Source organism: Suricata suricatta, chromosome 15, assembly GCF_006229205.1.
Source record: "Suricata suricatta isolate VVHF042 chromosome 15, meerkat_22Aug2017_6uvM2_HiC, whole genome shotgun sequence".
Classification (NCBI taxonomy): domain Eukaryota; kingdom Metazoa; phylum Chordata; class Mammalia; order Carnivora; family Herpestidae; genus Suricata; species Suricata suricatta.
In genome coordinates, this window is record NC_043714.1 from 40,287,403 (window position 1) to 40,306,711 (window position 19,309).

The 19,309-nt window shown below is 42.4% G+C and overlaps 1 long non-coding RNA gene across 1 annotated transcript in view; it reads right to left on the reverse strand.

Annotated features, from left to right (window-relative positions):
* Positions 1–1,936: 1,936 nt before the first annotated feature.
* The window catches only part of LOC115279282, a 37,678-nt gene continuing 20,305 nt past the window's right edge, over positions 1,937–19,309 (reverse strand). Inside the window, exon 4 of the long non-coding RNA XR_003903335.1 lies at positions 1,937–2,114. This is a non-coding gene — a long non-coding RNA (uncharacterized LOC115279282). The remainder of the gene's footprint in view (positions 2,115–19,309) is intronic.

Here is a 19,309-nt window from a genome sequence, read left to right on the forward strand (position 1 = left end):
GCTGCAGGTTCTGAGTTGTGAGCACAGAGCCCACACAGGGCTCAAATTCACAAGCCATGAGTTATTGACCTGAGCCGAAGTTGGACGCTTAGCCCGCTGAGCCACTGAGATGTCCCTCTCAAACACTTTTTACACATTAAAAGACAATTTAGGAACTAGAAGAAGATATTTTCAAAAGTGCCCACAATATGTAAGAAGCTAGTATGAAAAGACAAATAAGTACAAAGAGACAAATGAGGAAACTAAAGAATGGGCAAGGTCAATGAACAGGCAATTCACACAAGAGAAAATCCAAATGGTCAGTAAATATGTAAAACAATGTCATGTTTACTAGTCATCAGGAAACTAGAAATTCAGGCTTCAGTAAGATACCAGTTCACATCCATCATATCAGCAAAAATTCAAACACCCAACAATATTGTATGTTGGCCTGAGTATGAAAAATGCAACTCTCATCTGTGTCGGGAGCACCTACTGACATCAACCACTTTTGAGCCATCTCTAGCACTATGAAACTCAAGAGGGCCAAATGCTATAACTCAGAAATCCTGTTCCTTGGCAGCCATCACAGAGAAACTCTTGTACTTCTGCCCAGCCCAAAGCAATGACTAGACGGGCAAACAAACAAAAACATAATAACCTAACTATCCATTAACAGAGACAGAAATAAATAAGCAGTATGGTTATATGATGGAATATACTATAGCAATGAAACAGATAAAGAAATGAACCAAAATGTCATGTATTAGCATGATATATCTTTTTGTAAAGTTTAATAATAAAAGCAAGTCGCAGAAGGATATATACAACATAATCCTATTTAAATAATGTTTTGAAAGAAATGAAAGCTCAAAATTCGTTATATAGGGATTCTCATAGGTGTAATGAAAGTATAAAGACATTGACAGGAACAGTAAACACCAAAGCCGGTTCAGTAGAAGGAAGTGAGTGTAACCTGAGTTTGGAACACAGGGAGCTTCAGCCGTTTGGGAATATCTAGTCATTTAAGATGGAAAGTTGGTAAAGTGCTATGCATCATAATCATCTCTCTGCCTTTTTGCATATCTGAACTATTTCATAATTTTTAAAATGTAATATATTTTTAATGGTTGATCTGACTTAAAACAAGAGCAGCCACACAGAATTTTATGTGGCCTCTAGGCATGTTCCTCGCTTGTGTTAAGTTGGGTTTTTTCTCCCCTTTCTGGGCTTAGAGGTGTCAGGCGAATTCTGAGCATCTTTGCTGTGCCTCCAGGTCCCCTATCTCCCTGGACATACTCTCAGTGGACCCTAACGAGTCCTCAGGCAAAAAGTTTGAAAGATGTTTTGCCTTTAGCCTTGGGCTCCAGAACAGGAGACTTTATCCGCATTTGCAGGGAGCAGACAGAAGGGGCTGAGAAGAGCAGAAGGGGCAAATAGATCCGAAGTTAGCTCCACGGTGGGTATTCATTGTAGGTTATCTGTCACCATTCTGGCCCGAAGGAACACAGAGCTTTAGGTCTTCACATCAGGTATGCAAATAAAAGCGATTTACCTGCTGCACCCCTGAAGGCCCACAGGCCAAGGCTGCATCTCCTTCTGTTTCCCCTCTACACCACACTACCCACCGGTCTTTCAGCAGCTGCCCAAGGGGGAAAGGTCATCAAAAATCTGCGGGGCATTTTATTTGCCTCCTGATGATAAGCTGTGTCATAAGATGTCAACCCAAGGTCTGCTTCTGAAGTCTCCCATCCCATTGGCCCTGGGCCCATGATGCCAGCAGGGTAAGTCTGGAGCCTCCAAACTAGCCCCAGAGGGTGCCGCTAGCAGGGAATTTCTTGAGCTTCTGTCAGCTTGAACCCCAGTCCAAACCAACATCACTTAACATAACCCTCACACACTGCTCTCTGGTTTCCTCACCATCCTGACTTTAATACCTAAAGCGGATCAGATCTATTTGATTTTGCCAAAACACTTTATAATTAAGCAAGCCCAAGGTCTGGGAAAGATGCTCTTAGCTTGGCTGGTTTGTCCTTCAGTGCTAAGACTGCAGGAATCCTCTGTTAGGGTGGGCTGCCCTTCCATGGTGTGCTGGGTGATCCATCTTCTGCCTTCTGCCCTGAAGGTACTGTGACCTGTAAAAAATAACATCTCAGTGAAAATCACTGAAATGTTGTGTTAACGTGAGCTTTCTTCTCACGGTTCTGTCTCAGGGCAGCCCTAACACAAAGGTGAGGCTGTAGGAAGAGTGTGATGGTCAAAGTGAAAGAAAAGTGGGGGTTGGGGAGGGATGGCTGCTCTGCAGGGGGCAGAGAAGACTGCAGGATACAGTAGCCAGGCGGGGGGGGGGGGGGGGGGGGGGGGGGGGGGGGGGGGGGGGGGGGGGGGGGGGGGGGGGGGGGGGGGGCTGGAAAGTCACCTGCCCCCGCCAGTCACAGAGTGAGGTGCTCCTGCAACAGGCTCATGATCTGCTGCCCTGCCCAACACAAGAGTGTGTGCATGTGCCTGCGTGCGCACACACACACGCACATGCACGCATGCAGGTTCACATGCCTGGTGGATAAGAGCATGGCCTCCGGCACCACACTGCCTGGATTCCAATCCAACTTGGTGACCTTAGCCGAGTTTTTAAGCCACTGAGTGCCTCGGTTCCTCCATCTCCCCTAAGCACATTACTAGAAATGATGGTATCTGTTTCACGCTCGTTGCCAGGTGATGAAATGAGTACTGTGAGTTAAGTATTCAGTAATGGCATAGAACTGAGTCCTACATCAGTGTTCCATGGCTCCAACTGCGGGGTTTCCCATTCCTCATCCTCTCCCCCTTGGCCTGCCTCAGCCCGGCCCCAGTAAAACATTTGCACAGCAAGGTGCCTTCAGGCCAGGCTACCCACCTTCCACCCAGGCAGAGAAAGGCTGGGGGCCAGGGAATCAGCCACCCCCACACTTCATCCCAGGTGTGGAACAGTTGCCACCTGTGTCTGAAGGGGAAGGTTCAAAAGGCCCCTGACCTCAGTCATCAAGTGTTTTGAAATCTCCTCAGGGTGACTGAGTAGGAGTGGCCACGTGGCAGCTCTCGACCACTGCTAGGTAACCCGTTCCCTCTTGTCCCACCTGTCCTGTTCTCCCTTACAGAAACGAGGATTGTAGAAATGGCAGTGTCCCACACTCTTTATAGCTCTGCCCTGCAGCCCTGATTGGGCCCCTTGCCCCATTTATCCAGAAATATTGCTAATGATTCTTAAGCGATTAACATATGCCTGGTCCTGTGCAAAACAGTAAACATCTCTGTTATCTCTTTAATCCTCCGAACAATCCCATGACGTGGAGGTGCTAACTAATACAAGTGAGGTTAAATATGGCTCAGGGAATTTAAGTGACACAGCAAGGTCTTATCTCCCCTCATAAGCTTCACATGTAGCCTGGAACTGGCTTTAATCTGTTGTCCCTTATTTGTTCTGCTGGCCTCTCCGGCAGGGGTAAGAGAAGGCGAGGGGAAAGGTGGCTCTTTTCCTCTTTTCTCCTATTTGTCTTGGCTCCCTGAAAGCACATACAGTGCTTAGTCCAGGACTGAGCATAAAGCAAGCTGTTAATGAATGTTAGCTATTATTATTATACAATATTTATTGAATGCACTGTATCAGGCCCTGGGGAGTGGGCCAAGAATATAGGACTCAATTTCCGCCTTCCAAGCACTGACATCCTAGTGTGAAGACACTCACACCAGAGTAAATTGTAAATGCATCCAATAACTGCTAACCCAGAACAGCAGAAGGAGAGCTACTCCTGGGCTGAGGTCATTCGGGACATTTCCTGGAGGCAGAGGAAGGCTAGGGAAGATTTCAGAGAGAGTGGAGATTGTCTAGAAACAGCATGGAAGGGAAGCAGGCATTTCCCATCAGGGGCCTCCATCCCCAGAACTCAGCAAGATAAGGGGCCAAGTGGGGAGGGCCTCCCAGGATAGGACACCCCGTGGTGATCAGAGATGTCCCTGCGTGCCCAGGCCTGGCCTGGTACTATGCCAGGGAGCAGGGCTTTGCCGTTACTGTGCCCAGTTTACAGATGTCGTGTTTATTGGCTGCATTTCATCATGCAGATGCACCATAGTTTATTTAACCATTCGCTTTTATTAGGCTTTTAGGTTGTTTCTCACTTTTCCACTATTATAAACAACGCAGCAAGGCAGAGTGGTAATAGACGTGGACTTGACTGTCAAGGAGGCCTTTCTCAGCTGCTTACTAGCAGTGTAACCGCAGGCAAGTGACTTAATCTTTCCAAGCCTCAGCTACATTGTCTATAAAATTAGAATGATAAAGCAACCCATCTCATTGAGTTGTTACAAGAGTCCAGGGAAACCACATTTAAGTTAAAAAATATTATCTATCTATATATGACTGCTTATTATGTGCTTATTAAGTGTCGGGCTCTGTCCTAAGTGCATTGTATTTTAACACATATGAGCCTCGCGACTGCCTTATTAAGAAGATTCTGTTACTAATATCCTCACGTTCCATGTGAGTGAGAATTGCAGGAACTTCTCAGAGGTCACGAGTCAGAATGAAGCTAGTAGTGACTGTGGGTAATGGGTCCCAGAGCCCACATTCTTTACCACCCCCCTGCTCTCCTGCTCAGTGAGGGCTAGTTGTTGCTTCGTTATCACTGTCCTGCTACTCTTGGTGTTGTGATGGGGTCTTTCGGAGGCTAAGGGAGGATCTAAGTCACTTTCGGTCTTTTACGCTTCTGGTGGAAATGAGAAAATGCCAAAAAAGGATTTTTAAAAATATAGCATATTTTAAATGTTTATATTTAACAAATTCACACTGGTAGCTGTTCATTTTAAAATACAAAAATGCAAACGCCCTCAGGAACAATAGACCCAAGAGATAAGCCGCTGGCTTTCCCTGTGAAGCTCAGGCCTCCCCGACACCCACACCAGGACCTTACCCAGAGAAGAGGCTTTGGAGTTTGGGGCTAGAATGAGAGGGAGTTAGGGAGAAAGAACATGAAAGTGGGGTGTTGGCATGAAAAGCAAATGCTAAATGTTCACTGAGTAAATATCAGCATTTTAAGATCCTGGAAATAATGCCATCCATTTCTTTCCTTCCTTTCTTTTTTCCTTCCTTCCTTCCTTCCTTCCTTCCTTCCTTCCTTCCTTCCTTCCTTCCTTCTTCCTTCCTTCCTTCCTTCCTTCCTTCCTTCCTTCCTTCCTTCCTTCCTTCCTTCCTTCCTTCTTCCCTTCCTCCCTTTCTTCCTATTTATTTTGAGAAAGAGAGAGAATACATGTGTATGAGCAGGGGAGGGGCAGAGAGAAAGGTCAGAGAGAATCCCAAGCAGGTTCCAAGCTCAGCATAAGGCCCAGTGTGCAGCTCGATCTCACGAACCATGAGAACATGACCTGAGCCGAAATTAAGAGTCAGATGCTGAAACCAACTGAGCCACCCAGGCACCCCCATCCAGTTCTTTGTAAATGTATACTCCTGTAGCTTGCTGTTATTTTAGATTCCAAGTAGAACTTTAAATTTTTGAACAGGTGCTATCTTGGTTGAAGTTGGATATAAATGCTAAAGCCACTACCACCGTTCCCCTCCCTCTTTCCAAATAAAAATATAGAGGAGAATTCAGCAAGTATCTATTAGACAAATCCTATGTGCAAAGTGCTATACTTGAGGAAAGACATCAACAACAGCCATTTGCTGAGCATGTCATACAGACTCTGCCCCAGCACAAGCTTGGTGCTGCCCATACATTATGATTATTTAAACCTTATAACCACCCCGTAAGATAGGTGTAGTCTTACGACCGTTGTACCGAGGAGAAAATTGAGGCTCACAGTGCAGGTCTATCAGATTTTAGATTTCTTGGTCTACTGTTCAGACACTGCTCCCATTGAAAGGCCCAAGTTGAAGAGACAGGTCAGACTATCCCTTTATCATTAAGTTTTGTCATCTGTAAAACGTGAAAATTGGACAAGCTTATTTCTAAAGTCCCTTTAAGATTCTAATTTGCTCTCCTTCAGAAGGGTAGACTTTCATATAAACTGGAACTTTGTCTTTCAAATTGTGCTTTCCTATGGACTTCTACTTTTCTGCCTTTTTTTTGAAATTTATATAACCCATATAGAGAAAAATGTATATATTTGATGAATGAACAGAATGAACACCCATATGTAACCAGCACCCAGAAGAGAATTATAGGCTTCTATTTTAATTTCATGGATAAAGTGCCATTAATGAATTCCTTCATATTAATATTCATTAAGTATCTACACCATGGTAAAATATGATACAGGGTCAAGAGAATGAGAAGGCATGCCACAGATTATGAGAAAATACCTGCCAAAGGCATATCTGATAAGGGACCTGTATCCAGAATATCTGAAGAACTCTTAAAAATCAAGAATAAGGGGCACGTTAGTGGCTCAGTTGGTTAAGTGTCTGACCCTTGATTTCAGCTCAGGTCCTGATCTCATGGTTCGTGAGATCAAGCCCCACGTCGGGCTCTGCACTGAGCTTGGAACCTGCTTGAGATTCTCTCTCTCCTTCTCTCTGCCCCTCCCCTGCTTGTGCTCTCTCAAAAGAAATAAATAAACATTAAAAAAATTTTAAGTGAACAATAAGAAAACAACCAACTAGTTAACAATTTGCCAAAGACCTTAGTAGACATCTTGCCAGAGACTATATACAGATGGCAAATGGGCATATGAAAAGATGCTCCATGTCATATGTCTTCAGGGAAATGCACATTAAAACAGTGAGATACGGCGACATACCAGTTAGGATAGCCAAAATCCACAACACTGACACCACCAAATGCCAGTGAGGTTGTGGAGTGACAGAATTCTCATTCGTTGCTGGTGGGGAATGCAAAATACTATCGTCACAGTGAAAGCTAGTTTGGCTGTTTCTTACAAAACTAAGCGAACACTTATCATACAACCCAGCAATCATGTTTCTTAGTAGTCACCCAAAGGAGCTGCAAACTTTACGTCAACACCAAAACCTGCACTGATGTTTGTAGCAGCAATTTACCCATAATTGCGCAAACATGGAAGCAAACAAGGTGTCCTTTAGTAGGCAAATGGATAAGTAAACTGGCACATCCAGACAAAGGAACATTAATCAGCACTAAAAATAAATAAGCCTTAAGTCCATGAACATACCCTAAGGAAATTTAAATGTGTCTCATTACAAAAGAAGCCAATCTGAAAAGCCTATGTGTGGTATCATTCCAACTATATGACATTCTGCAGAAGGCAAAACTAGCAATAATGAAAGATCAGTGGTTGTGAAGGGTTAGGGGTAAGTTGGGGATGAACAGGTGAAACACAGAGGTTTTTTAGGACAGTGAAATGATACTGTAATGGTGGGTCACATCATTATACATTGTAGCCTCACCAGCACTTTTGTGTTCATGCACGGATATGTGCAGAGGGACATAAAAGTTGAGTCACTGAAACACACTCTCTCAGCTGGGCACGGACCCTCAGTCTGTTTTCACTATGTTTCAGCTTGTTTCAGTAAAGGAAACAAGTATCTGTTTTGTGCGTGTGGTATATTTAGTGGCATGTTTTTGCATTTCTGTGCCTTTTTTTTGGTGATTTTGCTGTTGAAGAGGATTCAGGTACAGCACGGAAGGGCTGTCTAGTGCTTGTCAGCACAAGAAGGCTGTGATATGTGTGACAGAGAAAATAGGTGTGTTAGATGAGCGTCATTCAGGCATGAGCTCAGGTGCTGATGGTGGAGTTCAATGTTAACAAATCAACAATATATACTCAGTGAGGTGGCCTTAAACAGAACACACATACAATAAGGTTATGTACTGAGCAGTTGATAAAAATGTGACCAGAGGCTTGCAGGAACCTAACTGGACAATTCCCCCTAGGAGTCAGGGTTAGTATTTTCTAATTCAGTGTTTGATCTGACTTTATAGAACATAAATACCATGAATCATGAAATTCAACTGCATGTGCATTTTTTTAAAAAACATTTTTTAATGTTTATTTATTTTTGAGAGAGGGGAAGAGACAGAGCATGAGTGGGGAAGGGGCAGAGAGAAACAGAGATACAGAGTCCGAAGCAGGCTCCAGGCACTGAGCTATCAGCACAGAGCCTGCCGTGGGGGCTTGAACCCACGAACCGTGAGATCATGACCTGAGCCGAAGTCAGACACTTAACCAACTGAGCCACCCAGGCGCCCCTACATGTGCGTTTTTACAAGGAGAAAAGGTCTGAACTTGTTACAGGAATCCAATGACCATTGCATACCAGTGGGTTTATTTGGTGGACAAATAAGGTAGAGAGAGTGGCCAGTACCAGGGCCCCTAAATCCATGTTCGTCTTCTGAGTGCACACAGTTTAAACATTCTGCTCAGCTGTCCCCAAAACCTTTTCCAGAAAAGTCAAAAGAGCAACTCCAGGATATGATTTTACTGAGAGAAATTTAAACTTCATGGTAAAGTAAAAGCCAATTGTTTCCAACACTTAACTGTATTAGATCAGTAATAAGGAATTGGTTTTTTAAACAACTCATTATGAGGAAAACAAAATAACTCTTACCTAACCCTCAGATGTGCAATACTCTAATTTCAGATTCTTTATTAAAGACCAAAATACCAATTAAGTGTTAAAATATAAATTGTACTGAAGCACCAGAGAACTCATTAGATGATTATTATTGAGCAAAACAACTCTTTACTGTTGAATAAACATAAAGAAAAAGGCATCAAAATTTGCTACTTGTAACTTGAATCTTAGGTTCATTAATTTTGTACGCTTTTTCCCTCAAAATGACATAAAAGATGAGGGCAGTAACCTTAAAAACAAACAGCAAAAATAAAATTATAAACAGCTGTTGCAATACTTTAACCAAATAGTTATGATAAGTGGAGTATTAGTTTCCATGGCTACTGCAACAGATTACCACAACTTGGTGACTTAAAACAATAGCAATGTATTCTCTGGAAGTTCTGGAGCCCAGAGGTCCAAAAGCAGGGGCGCCTGGGTGGCTCAGTCAGTTAAGTGTATGACTCTTGGTTTCAGCTCAGGTCATGATCTCACGGTTCATGGGATTGAGACCTGCGTGAGGCTTTGCAGCTTCGTGCTGACAGTGTGGAATCTGCTTAGGATTCTCTCTCCCTCTCTCCCTGCCCTTCCCCTGCTCACACATACACACTCTCTCTAAATAAATAAATTTAAAAACAAAAAAACCAAAATCAGTCTCACTGAACTGAAATCAAGGTGTCATCAGGGTCATGCTCTCTCCAGAGGTTTCAAAAAAGAAACTATTCTTGATCTCTTCCAACTGCTGGTGGCTTATGGAAGTCCTTGCCTTGTCCCCTCATCACTCTGGGGCCACACTGGCTTCTCTTCCGTGTGTGCCAAATCCCCTTCCTCTTACCAAGATACATGGACTGCAATCATGGTCCACCTGATAACCCAGGATGACCTCCCTCTCAACTTCCTTAACTGACTCACATCTTCAGAGCCCTTTTTTTGGCCATTTAGGGTGACCTTCACAAGTCCCAAAGATTAGGACATGGATATCTTTGGGGGGGTATTATTCAGCCTACCCCAAGTGGTAAACTTAATATTGCTCATGTCTATGCACAAATGACCTAACGTAACGAAAAACTCAAGAGAAGTGCCTATAAGAGCAGCTGCTTCTGGTCCTGACCCTCCGTACTTCACGTGAGTTATGATTCTTCAGTAGCGATGCTGACGATGAGGGGGGACATTTACTGAGCATCCGTCATGTGCCTGTTCCTGTTCTAAGTTCCATACGTTGCCGCACAAAATCCTCTAACCCGTAGGAGGTAGGGGCATCGTATTTCCTTATTCTACACATGCGGAAGTGGAGGACACTAAATCCGTGAGAAGAGGAAGGCAGAACCAGGATTCAAAACGAAGGGTGTCCATCCCTGGACTCTGCTTCTGGTTCACTGGGAGTGCGCCCTTGCTCCCTGGAAAAGAATGTGTCCTAGGCAGAAGCAGGTGCCGTCACTGTAGGCATATGAAGGAGCCAGTCCTACAAACGGACCTGTGAACTCCAGCTTCATGAGTTCCAGATTACCATAAAACAAGTTATAAGTTACAGCAGTAACTCATAACTGAAATACAGTTATTTATTTTATTTTTAAATAAATAACCTTAAAGTTTTTTAAAATTTTTAAATAAAAATTTCCTTTGGCATAGCTGTTTAGGAGATCATTTCAGGTCTACATGAATGATCAGCCAAACCTCACCCTTCTGAAGGTGAATGAAGTCCATCTAACACACCAACTCCCTTCAAGTTTGGGTCCTAGAGATTTTTGTGACTAGTTAGTGATGGCCATCAGTGCTGAGCCCATGGGGATCACTGATGTTCACGGAATAGAGGGTTGTAGAAGCTGCAGATGCTGTTATATTTTAACAGTGGAGGTGCAGGAGGGACTCAGTAAATGCCTGTAGTTGAGATGCCCAGTGATATAAGCCAGACTTACTGCTCAAATGGAGTAAATGGCCTATAAAATGACTTTTCTTCTGAGCCACATGGTGCCCTCACTATCCTGGGACACAGTCTCCAAACCTGTGCTCACAATGCTCTTCTTGTCTCAATTCCCACCTCCCTCTAGCCATCCATCATCACATATTGAGCGCCTAATGTATGCAGTGCATTGGACTTGGTGGTGCCCATACCAAAGCGCTAGGGCAGGATTTCTCCCAATGGTGGGCCCTAGACTTAAGTAGCAGAAAAAGAACAGCAGCCAATTTATCCCAACCCTCTTACACTGGTGAAAGTTAGTCATTCATTCATTCAACAGATATTTATTGGACATCTCTGGATGCTAGGCACTAAGGAAGTAAAAAAAAAAAAAAAGGCATCTAATCCAGACTGAGAGAGAGGGTAGCAAATGCTTCGAGGAGGAATTATAGACTTTGCTTCATCTCAAAGATGGGTAGGGTTATCTCGACCCAGTTAGAGGAGGGTTTGTGGGCGGTAGAGTAGCTGTGTAAGGCTGGGTCTGGGGCAGCCAGGTAAGGAGTCCTGAAAGGTAAGGGTGGGAAGTTAGGGCCAGAACTGGGAGGGGCCCGAAGGCCACGCAAAGAGTTCCAGACTTTATCCCGAGAAGGAAAAGGAGCTCTTAAGAAGTTTTTATTTTTTAAACAAAGATAAAGTTTATTTTCATCACAGGAAACGCCCAGACTCTATGCAATACATATCATCAGCAGTAAAAAGAGTGCAAAATGCATCTTCTACCGCAGGTTCATGGTACAAGAATGACTGCCTTCTAAATAAATATATGATGTGTCTGAAAGGAAGGAAAACAATAACATTTTAAAATATTGATGTGGATTCTATAGATGTCAATTTCCTGGCTGTGATACTGTATGTAACTCAGGGCAAGATGTTACGCTCGGGGGAAACGAGGTGATGGGGATGATGATGATATATTACAACTGTATGTGAATCTACAGGGACCTCAGAACCAACGTTGTTTTTTTAAATGTATGTACATAGAGGAAATAAAGTCAAAGAGATCTTCAAGGAGGGGGGAATATTGATATAATAACACAATACTGTGGAACCCACTGGTAACTTCTGAAAACCAAACCAAACCAAACCGAACAACTCATCCTCAGGTGCTTTGGAACTTTGGATGTGGCTAGAGTCTCATTCGTGGGTCTGTAACCTGCATTTCTTACTCTTTTTATGTTTCTTTATTTTGAAAGAGAAAGCACATGGTGGGGAAGGTGCAGAGAGTGATAGGAAGAGAGAGAGAGTCCCAAGCAGGCTCCATGCACAGTCAGCACAGAGGCCCACATGGGGCTCGATCCACGAACTGCGAGATCATGACCTGAGCTACCCAGACGCCCCTGTAACCTGCATTTCCTTGCAAAGAGTCACACATGCTCAGGGCACTAATAGAGGAAGGGACAAAGGAATAGCTCAGGTGACAATGAAATCTATTAAAGCGTAAGATTGTGTGATTGGGAGAAGAGATGGCTGCTGGATTATGGTTCAGAGGCAGGTCTAGATGTGCATGACTCCCAGCTTACCTACAAATAAAATCACATTCTTTCATTGGCTCATGTGAGGTCTGTTGTGTGCTGCTTCTAGCAATGCTTCTTGGAGACACAAACACACGATATAAACTGCAGAGCAAAATAACCACAAATAGCAAGTAGGACATGCTCAGGTCATATTATTCAATTCGTAAGACAAAGTATGCAATCACAAACAAATTCGACTTCACAGTTTCTTGAAAGATTTTTAACAAGGGTACGGATAGAGTCAGATTTGTCCTTCACAAGATCATTCTGGCAGTACCATAGGCAATTTATTGGAGGGGGTGAAAGGTGAAGGGAGAAACAATAAACACTTCTACTAACATGGCAATGGCCATGGACAGAGGTGGATTCCACAATTATGAAGGAAGTAAAACCCACCATTTTAATGATAAGAATCCTCCAAGAGAGCTTGGCCTTTGCATCTGGTAGGTTCAAATTTGGCTGTAAAACAGAAAACTCAAAATGTCAGTGGTTTGAGTTGGATAGATGTTGGGGTGCCTAGGTGGCACAGTTGAATGTTTGACCCTCAGTCTCAGCTGTAATCATGGTCTCATGGTTTGTGAGTTTGAGCCCCACACCAGGCTCTATGATGATGGCAGAGAACCTGCTTTGAATTCTGTCTTTCCTTCTGTCTGCCTGTTCCCTGCTCATGCTCTCTCTCTCTCTCAAAATAAATAAACTTTAAATAAATAAATAAATAAATAAATAGGATCGATGTTTATTGTTCTATAAAAAGAAGTCCAGTTCAGGTGTGGGGTGGCAGTTTCAGAGCAACTTGATTTCCTTCTGATCCACCTTCCTAGTACATAGCTCCCTTTCCTCCCACTACCTTGTGGGCCGAGTTCGCCAGAGCTCATCTCTCATGTCCACGTTCCAGGTAGCAAAACAGCAGAATGGAGAAAAGAAGGGAGAAGGCTGAGTCGGCAACTTTACCAAATGCTTCTCAGATCTTCCACACAACGTTGTTGTTTATATCTCATTGGCCATAGCATATGGATATACTTATTGACCAGGAAGAGAGGGATGTAATATATTCTTACCCTTACCCGAATATCTGGAATGGATATTTGGTGAATAATTAGCTGTCTCTGTCATGGCCGTCAACCAAATGAGGCAGAGAAGGTCAGGATATTCCAATCCTCCAGGATGGGTGTCAAGGAACACAGTGGACCCTGATGCCCCGCTCAGGTCCCCCTCAATGAAGGGCCTGCCTCTGCTGAAGGGGGTGTTATCAGCAGAGAGCCTTCATCTGTCAGCGCCTTCAGAAGAGCCTTCATGCAAGGAACCCAGACAGCCTATATTCAATGACTGCTGACGCGGGAGTATAAAGACACGCCCATCTTGATCCAGCTGATGACAACTCGGAAGTTTGACAATTCGGGACGAGCTTCAGTTTTTCTCGTGGGGTTGGCCAGGGCTCTTGTTTGATTACATTGTAGTCCAAACATTCCCTCTGTCCACTCCAGCTTTCTTCTTTTCTCTTCCATAATGTGGATGTCATGGCCACTCTTTAATAAGCATCCTGTATGCCAAACTCCACCTCAGAGTCTGCTTTCCAGGCAGCCCAGCCTGTGACAAGGAGGGGAGATATATCTCCCTGGAGCCAGGTGTCAGAGACTGTAGGAGGCAAAACATTCCTATCTACTGAAAACAGAAAGGCTGAAAAGACGGAGAAATGCCCTGTGTGCACATTTCCTTTATCGTGTCTTCTGCTTGCTTCTCATGGCTGTCAGTACGCGGGTCTATAGCATCCTCCGTATCCCTTCCACGGTGTAACTATCTATGTAGGTTTGCATAACCAGATTCTCAAATGTGTTCAAGTTTGAAGTTTTTGAAGAAGAGAAAATATTGGACAGAAGCTGGGCCTTCCCAGACACAAAGTGCTGGCGTGCCCTCGTGGCAGAACTTCTGCTATTGCCAGCTATGGTTAGAGTCTTTTTTCATTTCTTTTTTAGTTCCTGGGTAGACTCCAGATAGGTGAGATTGAGATGTGACTTTAAATGCAGTACGTTAGGGGCACCTGGGTGGCTCAGTTGGTTGAACGTCTGACATCGGCTCAGGTCATGATCTCACAATTTGTGGGTTCAAGCACCGCACCGGGCTCTATGCTGACAGCTCAGAGCCTAGGGCCTGCTTTGGATTCTGTCTCTCTCGCTCTCTCTTTCTCTGCCTCTTCTCCACTCACACTGTCTCTCAAAAATGAATAAATGTTAAAAGATTAAAAGAAAAATCCAGAAAGTTAAGAGAGGAAAAAAAAAAAACTACTCTGTGGCGTTTGTTACTCTAACTCAAGCCAATTTCCCATAGTCTTTTTGATACTTGTGGAATTTAGTTTAAAAGCAGCCCCTCTTCATAGACAGCTTTCCCTCTGGCATCCTATCTGCATGTTTCCGAGAGCTTGTCCACATAAATGTTCACTCAGGATGGACAGGGGTCACCGGGGCTCCTTGTTATGTGTGAGGGGTGCTCATGACCTGGGGAAAGAAATGGCCAAGGGATGCCAGAACTTCATCAGCCAGTTCTTGGGCTGGTGGTCTCTACCCCACCATGGTGAAGCCTCCTAACCAGTGAGCACGAGGGATCTGCAAACACTAGACTGTGCCAAAAACTTAGTAGCTAGAAACGTTTCTTCATTTCCATGACTCAGAGTACACATTATTCATATAGTACCCATGAATATATCCAGCCCTGAAAGAGAGAGAGAGAGAGAGAAAATTATGGCAAGAAAAGGGAACTTTGCCATCCATTTTTAGTGGAATTTAAATTCTAGGTTAGTAAGCCACAGATGTTAGTGATATGAGTCTGCACGCTATGTGACTTTTGAAGCTTCTCTATTCACAGATCTTTCTGGCTCTTCCCATTTGTCTCTGTCAACAATTGACACTGCAGTCTTTTTTCATCTGGGGTTTTAAAAATTGAATTTTTGATAGCACCTTCCATCACAAAAGCACTTCTCAGGGCTGGGTGGTTGAGCAGTCCATACCAATTTTTTCTCAGTTTACGTTCAAGAAAAGTGCAAGGAAAAAATAATTTTCATTAAAAAAAAACATTAACTGAAATTACAGGAATGTGTAAATACATTTATATGAAGACTTTTCCTCAGGGCTCAGTTAGTTAAGCATCTGACTTCAGTTCAGGTCATGATCTCATGGTTGGTGGGTTTGAGTCTCACGTTGGGCTCTGTGCTGACAGCTTGGATCCTGGAGCCTGCTTTGGATTCTGTGTCTCCCTGTCTCTCTGCCCCTCTCCCACTTGCACCTGTCTCTATCTCAAAAATAAATAAACATAAAAAAATACTTTTATTCATCTTTGAATCTTCTATGGCTTGCCACCTGGAGTATGGTAGACACTAAATGTTTGTTGAATGAATACATGAATGAGTGAAGTGAGGAAGTGAATGATTATTGAGCAAATAATAACATGAGCTCAAGAAGCTTACTGGGAGGAGGATGCAATAAGTACACAAAAGGAATAACGCAGAAAAGATTGAATACTTTAATGAGAGGTAACAATTACATCAAGTGAGATCAGAGACACCCAGTCCTGGCTGCCATGATACAGTTCCCACAAGGGCTGGAAAAATCTCAGAGCCCAATCTGTTAAGTTAGAGTCATTGGGGCTAGACCCAAGCATTGGAAGTTGTTAAAAGTTCTTCAGGAGATTCCAAGTTCAGCCATTCAAAACCCACTGGGACAGGAAGATAAGGAATTCATACAGGAAGTGTTTTTTTTGTGAATATCCTTTTAAGGATGGATAGAGTTTTGACTTGTAAAAATGAGCAGGAACTGGGGAAGAGGTCCTGATGTCTCACACTCCCAGCCACAATTCCAGCTGGTCTCTTTTACCTAATCCAGACAGATGTTAGCAACTGGTAAGGGGCCCCTGGCAGCTAAGTGGCTTTCTCCCCTCTGGGCCGTATGAGATCCTGGCCACCAGTGTCTGAGAGACTCAGGTAAGAACGTGAACACTGAGTACCCTGGGGGACTGCCCACCCTAGGGGAATGTCTATCCACCGATACAGCCCAACTCGAGTGCTGCAATGGGAGGTTGACGCCACTCTGCCCTTGAGGTTGGGAACTCATGAAAAGCTGAGAAACCTAAGAGCATCCTTCCTGTAGTGCCTTCACAGGGACCTGACAACTGTTGGCTCCACCGCCAGCCCTTGGGACAGAGACCAGGGGCCTTCCTAGTGCTCTTGGAAATGATACCACAGAAGGTTTTTAGCAGCTATACCTGAGCCCCAAGAAAAAAGAAAAATAATGTGTCGGAAAAGGACAACAGCTAGAGAGAGAGAGAGATAACAAAGCAATCAACACAAAAAATAAAGACTCAAAAAAATTAGCACTACTGGAGGAGATAGTCTATAAACAATAAATAAGAGAAGCTGATGAGGTTTAGGAAAAGTCTTGGGGAGCCCGGGGAGCTCCATCAGTTAAGTGTCTGGCTCAGGTCATGATCTCCTGGTGTGTGTGGGACTGACCCCTGGGTCAGGCTGACAGCTAGGGGCTTGTTTCAGATCCTCTCTCTGACCCTCCCCCACTCTCACATGCTCTTTCTTTCTCTCTTTCACTCTCAAAATAAATGAATAAAAGTTTTTTTTAAAAGTCTTCAAAAGACAGTCTGTAATTTAAACAAATAATATGATTTTCAAATTACAGCAAATTGCATTAGGTAATTCAAGTTGGATAGTCAGTGTTGACTCCAGTCAGGGCCTGGAGGATCAAGTAGAAGAAAGAAAACCCACAGAGCTGACACAAAATGATGGCCACCATAAGGGACAGCAATTCCAGAAGGAGAAACAGCTGCCAAACAGGCCAGAAGTAAACAATGAAACAAGATTTCCGGCTGGAAAGAGCAGGAACTGTCTTGCAAGTTTTAACAAATTCTACACCCAAGTATATCTCGGTAAATTTCTGAATCCCGGAAGGAAAGCAACAAATCCTTCAGGTTCACAGGTAAAAAGAACGAGGAAGGAGAATCAGGTTGAGACTTCACTAAGCTGAATGCGAAACCAGGTGCATGTATGGACCTTTGAGAACAAAGGACTGCAACCTAAAATTCTTATTTAAAGAATTAAAAAATTCAACACAGTGGATAACTACCTCTCAAGTCTGATTAAAGAAAAGAGAACAAAGAAGCAACAACATAGGGAATGAAATAGCCATCATCACAGATACAGAAGAGATTAAAATAATTATAATAATTGATGATATGCTAATTCTATGACAATAAATTTGAAGATCTAGAGGAAATTACCAAATCAATCCAAGAAGTGAAAACCTGAATGACTAATTATAGTGAGAGAGAGGAGAAAGATATTAAAGTTTTCTACCATTTAAAAGGGTATCAGGACAGATGGTTCCACAGCTCGCAGTTTTCTAATCTTCAAAGAACAGATCATTTCGGTGTTAATTAACTTATTATAAACCATGGGGGGAAAAAATGAAAGCTTCTCAATTTATTTTATGAAGCAGGCATAATTTTAATACTGAAATCTGATTAAGATAATACATAAAAGGAAACTGTAGGCAAATCTTACTTACAGCTATAGATGCCAAAATTCTAAATAAAATATTAACAAAATCTAGCGACGTGGCCACAGCACAATATGCTGTAACTAAGTAGAACTCGGTCTAGGATTACAAAGCACAATGTCAAGAAATCTATCAACATTAATATCTCCATAAGTAAATTAAAGGCAAAACAGCTTATCCTGCAATAGTTCCTGAAAAGACATTTGATAAAATTCAGCTGCCAAACCTATTTAAGCTTTATGAAAAATAAGAATAAAATGACAGTTGTTAGATATAATAAAGTCTCTATCAAAAACCAATATTATTCTAACTGGCAAAATACCAAAAGCATTTCAGTTAAACTCAAGAACCAGACAAGAATGCTCACTATTGCCATTTTAAAATTTATTATTATTTTTTAATGTTTTATTTATTTTTGATACAGAGACAGAGCATGAGGGGGGGGGGCAGAGAGAGAAGGAGACGCAGAACTGGAAGCAGGCTCCAGGCTCTGAGCTAGCTGTCAGCACAGAGCCTGATGCGGGCTCGAACCCACGAATGTGAGATCTGACCTGAACCGAAGCCAGAGGCTTAACCGACTGAGCCACCCAGGTGCCCAATCACTATTGCCATTTTAATTCAATATTTTCCTAGAGATTTTGAGAGTCGCAAATGTAATAAGATAAGAAAAAGTGATTAGTATAAATTTTGAAAAAAGAAATACAGTATTGGAATATTTCTTTTTGCTCATGGTTTTTTCTTTTTTTTCCAGATTTACACCTACTATTACTGTTTAACTTTGCCTTGGATATGTTTAGGAAATACAGTAAGAACATAAAGTTAAGTAATTGATAAGAATATTTCACAATCTTTTCTTCCACCAGTGACATGATTGCCTTATTTGAAAACCTAGGACATGGTAGTTTTTAAAAAAAACCCTCAAATTAATGAAGACCTACAAAAATGCATACAAAAATTAGTCATTTCTCTATATTGTAGCATGTTCATCAACAACTAGAAATGCGAAAAAAATTCAATAATTTTAGTGGACAAATTCAATAATTTTAGTGGAAAAATCTTTAAAATAGTAAAGGATGAATATAAAAGAAAGGCATATAAATATGTGTAAAAAAAGAAACAAAATCTAAATATATGTTAACATCATTTGTTCAGAAGAGTTAATGTCACAAAAAAACAATTTATTCTCCCCCAAAATATAAATATAATGCAATCTCAATTATAATCTCAGAAGGTGTTTGGATTGTAATAGATTTTATTTTGAGGTATAGTGTACGTACAGAAAGCACTCAAATCATAAATGTGCCCGTGTAACCTACATCTCCATAAAGAAATACAGTGTAACCAGTGCCCCAGAACCCCCTCATCATGCCTTCTCCTGGTCCATACCTCCCACCAAGGGGATCTACTGTCTTGACTCTTAATACCCTTGACTTATTTTGCCTCCCACAGGTTTTGTTTTTTAATTGGATAAGTGCACTTAAAATTTACATGGAGGAACAAATGTCCAGAAAAGAAGAAAAACAGGAAAAAGTGTTAACGCTTTGGGAGGCTTAACTTTTTCAGATACCAGGGCACTCCAAAAAACCATTATCATCACATCATTGTGTGTTAGTACAGGAAGAGAACAACCAAGGAGAGAAACAGGATAGGGAAAATGATACTAGTTCCATTTACTCTTCTTTCTTTCTTCCTTTCTTTCTTTCTTTCTTTCTTTCTTTCTTTCTTTCTTTCTTTCTTTCTTTCTTTCTTT